This window comes from Podarcis liolepis (genome assembly GCF_965112155.1).
Source record: "Podarcis liolepis genome assembly, chromosome: 6".
Taxonomy (NCBI): domain Eukaryota; kingdom Metazoa; phylum Chordata; class Lepidosauria; order Squamata; family Lacertidae; genus Podarcis; species Podarcis liolepis.
In genome coordinates this window covers 11,075,743-11,085,730 of record NC_139559.1, presented here as the reverse complement: position 1 = coordinate 11,085,730, position 9,988 = coordinate 11,075,743, and the positions used below count along the sequence as shown (strand labels likewise).

General features: G+C 45.4%; 1 protein-coding gene across 3 annotated transcripts in view; it reads left to right on the top strand.

The window, feature by feature from the left end:
* Positions 1-309: 309 nt before the first annotated feature.
* OSBPL2 (oxysterol binding protein like 2) overlaps positions 310-9,988 on the top strand; it is a 63,414-nt gene continuing 53,735 nt past the window's right edge. For 2 of the 3 annotated variants that reach the window (XM_083507572.1, XM_083507571.1), the window contains exon 1: positions 310-674. The gene's annotated coding sequence lies outside the window, so the exon portion shown is untranslated. Of the gene's footprint in view, positions 1,264-9,988 lie in introns of all 3 variants that reach the window. The other variant, XM_083507573.1, reaches the window with a different exon arrangement.

Here is a 9,988-nt window from a genome sequence, read left to right as displayed (position 1 = left end):
CGCCGATTTCCTTCGTAGGCTAGTCGCTCCATCCCCTTGACCTTTTCGACGGACTTCTCTGAACCTTCCCTGGCTGTGCAAGCCAAGCACCCCACCCCACGCCGTGCAAAGACCCCCGTGCAACATACTAGGGATGTGCAACGTCACATGCCTGGTCAGCCCCTCCGCAGCGCTCAGGATGCTTCGCAAAGCATCCCTCTCTCGCCTTTTTAAAAAAATTTGCATGGCCACGCCCCGTACTGAGCACGCCATTGGCCGAAGCCCCCTTCGCCCCAGCGAGCGTGAGGCATGCGCGCGCGCCGTTGAGGCGGGTGTGTGTGCGTGCGCGCGCGTGGGAGAGACGATGCCTGTGTGTCTGCGGCGTCGCTCTCTCCCTCTCTCATTAGCATAGGCCGCGCCCTATTGGTGGGCTTTCGGGAGGAGAGGGACGCGGGGCGGGCTTAACGTCGTCACGGCCCTTTGGCGGGGCTCGATTGGAAGCTCCCCGGTTGCCTGTCAAAGAGGGTTGAGGGCGGGGTTGAGGGCGAGGGAGATAGCGAGGGAGGAGAGAAGAGAAGGGGGTGAAAACGACGACGACGACGACGAAGAAAAAGAGGGTCCCACTTCCGCCTTGGTGTCAACCGGGTCTCGTGAGGAAGCGAGCGAGCGCGCGCGCCGCGAGAGGCCGGTGCCAGGTAACCAACCGCCAAGGGCGCTTAACCGTCGCCGCCGCTGCCGCCGTCCTTCTGGTCCCTCAGCTCCCGACCCGGTTGGGCGCCTGGCACTGAGGGAAACAGCTGGAGCCCCACAGCAGGGCGACGGGGGGCGGGTGGGCCCAAAAAAACAACCTTCTCCCGGCCCGCCTGAGGAGAGGGAGCCAGAGCAGCTACTTGTGAGGAGGAGGAGAGCGTCGAGGCTTTGCCCCCCCCTCCCTCACAGGGCCACTCTGAGGGAAGAAGAGGCCCTTTCCTTTTCGGACCCGTCAGGCTCGTTTCGGAGAGGGGTGGTGAGGGGCCAGACCCGCGCATTCCCTCCCCTAGGGAGGGCCGTGGCTCCGTGGCCGGGCAGGTGCTTCGCACCCAGTAGGGTGCCCCGGGCTCGGTCCCTAGTGCCTCAGTCCCCGGTAGGGCTTGGGGTGGGGGTGGGGGACGAGATCCGGCCTCCTCGTGGACTGTACCGAGGGCCAGCGCTAGCCTGACTTGCTTCCCTGTCGGGCTGCAGCTCAGCGGCAGAGCATCTGCTTTGCATGCAGGAGGACCCAGGTTCGGGGCCCAGCGCCTGCAGGTAAGGTGGCTGCTGCTTCTGCTGCTGCCAGTCCGTGTGAGCTGGGATATAGGTGCCAGTTTCCTGGGTGCCCGAGCACACGCAAAATTCCCCATGTAGGGGCTGCCCCCCATGTCAGCAAAAATCAATAAAAATACTTTAAAAACTGAGGTTATGCCCACCCACCCCCGGTAAAAGCCTGCCTGCCCACCCTAACAAAAATCCTGGCATGGCACCACGGCCCTGGGCACCCATGGTCGTGGGGCCTAGCTGGCACTTCTGGGCTGGGCTGAGATGGGCCAGTGGTCTGTCTCGTTGTAAAGCAGTTTCTTATGCTCCTGTTTGCCTCTCCTACTCACTCCTAGGTTGATATGTTATTTGGAGGGAGGAGGGGGTTTTGTTTGCCCCTCATACAGCCACTGTGTTGTTGAAGTGTGGCTGTATAAGGGGCAAAAAAAAAAAAAAACCCCTCCTCCCTCCAAATAACATATCAACCTAGGTGTGAGTAGGAGAGGCAAACAGGAGCATAAGAAAGGAGCATATTTGGAGGGAGGAAGGTTTTTTTTGCCCCTCATACAGCCACTGTGTTATTGAAGGGTTCAGACTCGCCCTTTACAGACACACATATCCATCAACATTTCAGCACTGCCCCCCCCCCATTCCCGCAAGTCCAAGCAAGCATTTCTACATCTGATTTCCACTTCTCTGCTTTTGAGTTGGGTTGCCAACTTCCTTATTTGTGTGTGTGTTGCTGGGGTTCCTGCTCCTGTGCTCGGAACAGCATCTTGATCTGCAGACATTTATTAGTACCTCTGTACATGCTGATCTCTGCATATTGAAAAATTTCATCTGCTGATTTCTGCAGATAAGGTAGTTCTGGTTGCAAGACTGCTGAGGGCCATAGGTGCCAACTCCCTGGAGCCATCATGAGAGGCTGGTTGTGTTTTTGAATTATTTTTTCAGCTCAGCTGATAATCCTGGTGCTGAGTGCATGATATGGCCTTGTGGCAGTGGTAAGGAACCTTTTTTAGATGGAGGGCTGCATTCTCATCTGGGCAGTCTGGGATGGGGGGGTGCACATATGCTCTGTCAGTGCCAGAGGGAAAAGGTGGTGAAGCAATGAATTTACATTTTACCTTTCTACAGTCAGTTTCTACACATGCACACACGCCCCTCTGTCCAGGCAATCAAGAAACATGATAAAAGTTCTAGGACACATTCTAATGAGACAAAAACAATGAAGGAGTTATGAAGTAGGACTGGTGGAGTGGTGTGGCCTGTTAGAGTTTTGACAACTGGATAGAGAGGCCTGCATGATAACAATCAGCCTCTGGGCCCATATGTTCCCCAGCTGTGACTTAAAACTTCCTCAATGTTCTTGGTTTGCATTGCTCCATTTACCTTAGGACAATGTTTCTCAGATTTGGATCTCCAGCTGTTGTTGGACTACAACTCCCATCATCCCTGACCATTGGTGCTGCTAGGGATAATGGGAATTGTAGTCCAACAACAGCTGGGGTTTCAGGTTTGAGAACACTGCCTTAGGCAAAGGGAACCCAATGTGATCTTTTAAGTTTGTAGATGTGGTATCTCATCATAAGCCTGAATGCACCCTGCTATTCATCCCTCCTTTTGGGGATAGAGGAACCCCTTCATGAACGTGTGGCTATATTTCTTTGATGGGTTTATACTTACTAGATTGAGGTGGTGAACAGATTCTAATTGTCATCAAAACTGAAATTTCACCTCTGGAATTTGGACATTTAAGATGTGACATTTTTTTCTTAGAGGAAGAATTGCACCTTTCCCAATGCAAGGAAGAAAGCAGAGAAAGGAGAATAGCAAATATTTCACATCTTTTGGCACTAAAGCCAAAAGTGTGTAGTTCATTACAGGTCAAGGAAGGGAACATCCCTGTCTGTAATTGTGGGACCTAATTTGCTACCAGTGCTGTGGGGATAGACCTCAACATTCATTTATTGGAAGTATATATTGGCTGCCTTTTAGTGTATAACCCTCACAATGTGGCGTACAATAATGATAATGAGATATACAGTGGTACCTCGGGTTACATATGCTTCAGGTTACATATGCTTCAGGTTACAGACTCCACTAACCCAGAAATAGTACCTCAGGTTAAGAACTTTGCTTCAGGATGAGAACAGAAATCATGCTCCGGCGGCACAGCAGCAGCAGGAGGCCCCATTAGCTAAAGTGGCGCTTCAGGTTAAGAACAGTTTCAGGTTAAGAACAGACCTCCGGAATGAATTAAGTACTTAACCTGAGGTACCACTGTATTAGGATACATTTAATGTATCAAAAGCGTAAGAAGGCAAAATTGTGAAGAAGCATGGAGCATCAAGAATCAATAGCATAAACACTGTTAAAGGCAGTCTGGAATACGAGTTTTCTGGGCATGCGTTAAGGTTTGCACTAAATGTGTAGTAGTGCAATAGGAAGTGAGTTCCACAATTGCCAGGTCACCACCAAGAAAGCCCTATCTTTTGCACCCATCAACCAAACTAATTTTATTGGTGAGTAGGTTTGAATGAGTGAAGACTACTTTAAAAAAACAGCCCTGGCCCCAAATCATTAAGGGTTTAATAGTCAGACAGTCTTGCCTGGAGGCAGGAGTCATTCCTGGGGTTAGGTTTGTTGCCCTTCTGTTTGTTGCTGACAACTTGCCTTGGCCTACTCCAGGGTGTAACTTGATGTATCAGTGACAACAGAAACCATTTCCTTCCTCTGAAGAGAACTGGGTGGAGAGACTTTTGCCTGGGGAATAGCCTATAGCACTGTAGGGGATAATAGACCTCTAGATTTGTTTATAACATCTGCTGCCCTGTCCCTTCGACTAATTCACTTTAGACTGGAGATACACTAAGATAATTAACTTCCTTGTACCTTGGGGTGTGGCAAGTCCCTTGTCCCTTCTAACTTGGAGACTGCCTCTGGCTCTAGTGAGACTATCTTGCATAGGAGCAGAAATGACCTCCTATTTGGATACTGTATCTTGTTTCTTATTGCATAGCTGGCCATTCTTCCTGCAGTTTGTGAGACTATTTGGAACATGTGAATGTAGTTGCCATCTATATCTCTGGCATAATTGAGGATTTTAAACCAGTACACACCCATTGGCAGCAACGGATATGTTTACTTCTTGTAGAGATGGTGAAATAGGAAAATTATGCCTCCTGCTTCACCTCCAATCTGAATTGTAACTAAATATTTGAAAATGTGAAGATTTGAAAATATCAAATGGTGAGACTTGGTTTTGAGTCACCTGTTTAGGGATAGGTAAGGTGGTGAAAATCAAAGAGAGGGCTATTATCCTAAATGCACTTGATACTTCAGATTGGTTTTGTTCCATCTTAAAGTATAGAACAATTGCTTCGTCCCTAGTTTAGAGATTAGACTTTAACTTTATTATCTGGATCTTCTGTTCCCTGAAGATATGAAGGAGAGACCCGCATTTTAGATAAGACAGGAGGCTGCTTTCATGTGGTATGAAAGTAGAAACCCTGATATATCACATGCTCCTTGTCTTGGAAGATACTCATCTTCCTAAATAGATGCTCATCTTCCTAAATGGAGAAAAGAGTATGTAAAGTAAGGGTTTTATGGTGGGTCCTACAAATGGGATAATCTACCCTGGAATTTAGAAGTGGGAGAAAAACCAACTGCTGTGATTTGTTGACCCTACTAAAATCCAGTCGGGTGAATGTTTAACACCTCTTACTGGAACGAATCCCTGCGACGGGTGAGCTCCCGGTGCTCAGTCCCAGCTCCTGTCAACCTAGCAGTTCGAAAGCACGTCAAAGTGCAAGTAGATAAATAGGTACCACTCTGGCGGGAAGGTAAACAGTGTTTCTGTGCGCTGCTCTGGTTTTGCCAGAAGTGGCTTAGTCATGCTGGCCACATGACCCAGAAAAACTGTCTGTGGACAAACGTCAGCTCCCTCAGCCAGTAAAGCGAGATGAGTGCCACAATCCCAGAGTCGTTCGCGACTGGACTTAACTGTCAGGGGTTCTTTACCTTTACTGGAACTATATGGACCACCTCTGTTGCAAAGTATGAACACAAGCAATGATAATCTTTGTAGTTATGCAGTAAAGGGAAGTGTGAATAGACTCCATAGATTGTGTTAATGGCTATTATGCACCCCTATTTCTACTGCTTTAGGGCGCCACCCTAGATCCGCTGGGTTGAGTGAGTTAGGATGTGTCGAATCTCCAGTTTAGCCAGCAGATACCTAGTTCAGCTGGTATAAGTCCCCAACCCTGGCTAAGTTGGCTGAGCTGAGACTGGCATAATTTACACTGGCGTAAACTTTGCAAAATGGGTGTTGTGTGGGAGACTGGGCTGAGGGAACTTGTGCTGGTTCCTGACTTGGTTCATCTCAGTCATGTGACCTACCAGCCCAGGGGAACTTGCACTGGCAAAAAGTGTGGTATAGGTCAAACTGTATTTTAAAGGCTTGTTTCCCCTCTGTCAGGACTAGATTGGCTCTGCCGACAGTAGCCCTGCTCCTGAACCATGTATGGATCTGGTGTACTTTACACTGGCTTAATTTAAGGCTGTGTGAATTACGTTGGCTGCCCATAATTAGAATTGCTCCCTTAGCCATATAGAAGCAATCAAAAGTACATCTGTGTGACAACAGGAGTTTGTATAACAGATGCAAGACTCCCATTACTGTGTATTGCATGACTATGTGAAAGATAAGGTATCCCTGGACAGTGTTGAATTAGAGCCTGGGTTCAAATCCTAGATTAGCTGTTGTTTCACATAAGTGGTGCTGTGCAAGTTGCCCTCTTAACCACACCAATGTCATGAACATATAATAACATTTAATTTACAGTGGCCTGCTGAATGGGCTCATCAGCTCCTTGTTCTGGTCTCCTCTAGTGCAGCTATGAGGATGAGGCTGGAAACTTGTGGTTCTGTTTTCAGTTAACCACAGTGTAGTATAACATCCAAACTTAAATATGCTTAATCCTAACTTTGATTTATTGAAACAAGCCAGCTTCATAAACCACATAAACCCTGCTCTCAGTTGTGAAGAATATTCCTATGCTATGAATGGTCCATGTTACTATTAAGAAAAAGAGGTAGGAATAGGCCAATGTATATGTGGATGGTCCCTGGATAAAGTGACTTTTCTTTTTTAAGTTCTCAAAGTTCTTAACTAGCTCAAGGTTGTCATCTGAAGTAGCCAGATGCTTAACTGATAATCAATCACAGTCAGTCCATCCTTTGAAAAATAAGAGTTTAGAGCTGGCTTGCCCCAAAATGGGAACTGGACATTCCATTTTGGTGACTGTAACCATGGTTTAAGGAGACATTTGGCACCTAGCTTACATATCTGAATTTCTGACACTGGTTATGCTGCAGGAGAAGTGGGAAGTGGAAAACAAGGGACCCCAAGACTCATTTGCATAACACTAAAATTTAAACCATAGGCCACATAAAATTTAAACCATTATTATTATTATTATTATTATTATTATTATTATTATTATTATTCTGCCTTTCATTTCAAGAATAATGCAGTCAGTGTGTTTGTGACTATGAATGAGGTTTACAGCTAAAACTATTCTGTACAGTTGAAAGGGTTAGATATGGAGATGACGTGAGATATTTTATGTTGACAAGCAACACCTTGGATTTTGCAGTGCAGTCTCAGTTGCAAAACTCAGTTGTTTTAGACAGCAGTTAGGCATTCTGAATTCTGTTGAAAGTTAATATGGCCAAAGTATATAGGATGTCTGTGGAGCCAATATGAAAACTCTTATGATGGGCTTCCTGGACAATGCAGAATGTATGTATACTGTAGCTTGTTTTGATGTATTATCTGAAGCTTGGCATATGATGAGAAGAAGCAATTGTGCAAATAATGTGTTAGATTTAGTTATTGCTGCCAAATCCCAGCCATCCCAAAGTGTTTGATATTGATGTATGGCAGGGGTCAGCAACCTAAGGCCCATGGGCCACAAGTAGCCCATGGGGTTTGTTTAACTGGCCCATGAACCCCCGCCACCTGCTTGGGGACCCCTGCCGCCCGCTCACTTGGCTCCCATGCTCTGTGCTAAACCAGCACGGAGCAGAGCGGGGACTGCCTTCCGCGATGCTGGCTGGCTTCCCATTGGCTGCAGCAACCTCCTGCAGCCAATGGGAAACTGTGTGTGCCTCCTCCACGCTAGAAGGAGCGTCGGAAATAGTGTTTGTGCATGTGCGTGCGCACACACACTCCGGCCCACCGCGGCGTCTGCGGGACCGTGAACCGGCCCAAGTCACAAAAACTTTGCTGACCCCTGATGTATGGAATATTGTTGCAACTGAGAAGATCTCATCTTCTGCAGTGTGAACCCTTCCTGCCTCAGAGGTGTAGGGGCAAAACTGCAGAACCTGGTATATCTTTTGGGAAGGTCACTGTGTAATATAACAAATCTATGCAATATTATTTATTTGTAAATTTCTGTACTCTTCCTCCTCAACCCCAAATTAATAAATCAGTAAAATATTACATATAATCAAGGACCATATATACAAAGAATAGAAGTTAATTGGTATGCATAACTAAAATCAGGAGGAATGAAAAGTAAGGACACTCGAGCAGTTAACTCCTTATGGAAGGATTTCTGCATAATCTGTGCTGGGGGCGGGCGGGCAAATTGCTTGAAAAGCTCATCAAGTTTTATATCTGTATAAACCTCACTTCAGAGAGGCTTTTTCTGGTATCTCCATCATTCTGCCTATTTCTTATTGATGGGGCTAGTTTTACTTGCCTGCTTCTCTTGGGCGATCTGTATACTTAGCCGAGCCTGAGTTTAAGGATGTGCAACCATACGTATATTAAGCAGAAGAGCTATTGTGGAAGTGTACTCACCGTGTTTCATTCATATGTATGATTTTTCCAGCACTGAACTGCATATTTGGACAGAAGTGGCTTGTACTCATTGTTACAAGAAGATGGCTTTAGTGGTGTTTTCTTGAAAATTTTGAATTGAAAAATGAAAATTAGACTATAATTTCTTAGGGAAATAATAGATTCATAGAATTGTAGAGTCTCTTCCAACCCCTTGAAATGCAGGAACCATAACTGAAAAATGTCTCATAATTGGCCATCCAATGTCTATTTAAAAAAAGAGAGTTCACCATGTTCTAAGGTAGTCTGCTCCTCCATCAAACAGCTCTTGTCATCAGAAAGTTTCAGTTTACACTGGAAAACTACGTGCTTTCCTATTTTAACATGTTTGTTTTATTTGTATTTAGAAAACAACATTGAAAGTATTCCCTGTTTTTATTTTGGTCTCAATACAACACAAGTTTTGACTTGAAATACAGTATTTGAAGGGGAAATTAAAACATACTTAATATGGTTAAATGTTACATTGTATGGACATTTTTATTCAAATACTTAAAAAAATTAAAAGACAATAGCATGTATTTCCCTTGTGTTGTTTAAATTTAAGTGGGTGGGGGGAGGATTAGTGATTGCTATTGACCTCCCATTTTTATTTTTCTCATTCCAGTTTACAAAACAGTGCTATACATTTATTCTCTCACATACTTAGTAGGGATAATCAGATGAAAATCATTTAATACAACTTACTGCCAACCTTCCCTAATATTGTATTTATAATTGGTATCCATTCATTGTTCCTAATGAACTTATCAAATGGCTATTTTTCCACCCCACATCATAGCATGGCTTACATTACAAGCCTTAGAACTACAGTATTGGGTCCTTAGCAATGCACATATTTATGCTATTGACTTCTCTGGATTACATGCCTTCTAAAAAATTCTCTTTCTTTCCTTTTACCCACAATCAATCAACCTGAGATTGTCTCAAGTAGGTTAGGAAAAAAGGGTCATTTCAATGCAACAGAAGGTTAGTTGATCACAGTGATGGAACTGGTGTGTATCTTGAACCGCTATATATGTTTTATACTCTGAGGAGGCGTAGCACTTCCTATAATGCTGAGAGGCAGTGGCGTAGCGTGGGTTGTCAGCACCCGGGGCAAGGCAAGTAATTTGCGCCCCCTAACCCGTGGATTTGCGCCCCCTAACCCTAACCCCCAGATGTTGTGCCCGGTGCGGCCGGCCCCCCCTGCACCCCCCACGCTACGCCACTGCTGAGAGGCAAGATTATGAAAAGTATAAAAGGAGTGGGGTGTGTGTCTTTTGGTATGTGCCACATGCTTGTAATTTGCCACCAAATGTAGTAATGAATATACCTTAATATTGCTGTTCAATGTCCTCAACTGATATTGTCGTGCATTGGCTCATTTGCACTTTTTTCATTGGTCCTGCTTACACTAAAGCCTCCTGATATTTGTTTCAGGGTTGCTGCTTGTATGCAACTGTAATTTATCTTTCTTATCTTTGCAAGGGCATCAGCACATCTGCACTGTAAGGTTGTTTTCAAGGGCTTGTTTTGTGACATTTCATGCTGATGCCAGTTAGTTAGGATTAATGTTAGGTTGGGATATGCAGTCATATCCAACTAACTTTTACACAGAGTGGGCACACTGAAGTTAGTTGACCTAAGTTAGCTGCTAATTTTAATGGGTCTACTCTGAATAAAAGTTGAATGCAATCCTTGTTTCATTTTGGAATGGGAAGTAAAGGTAAAGGTAAAGGGACCCCTGACTGTTAGGTCCAGTCGCAAACGACTCTGGGTGCTCATCTCGCTTTATTGGCCGAGGAAGCCGGCGTACAGCTTCCGGGTCATGTGGCC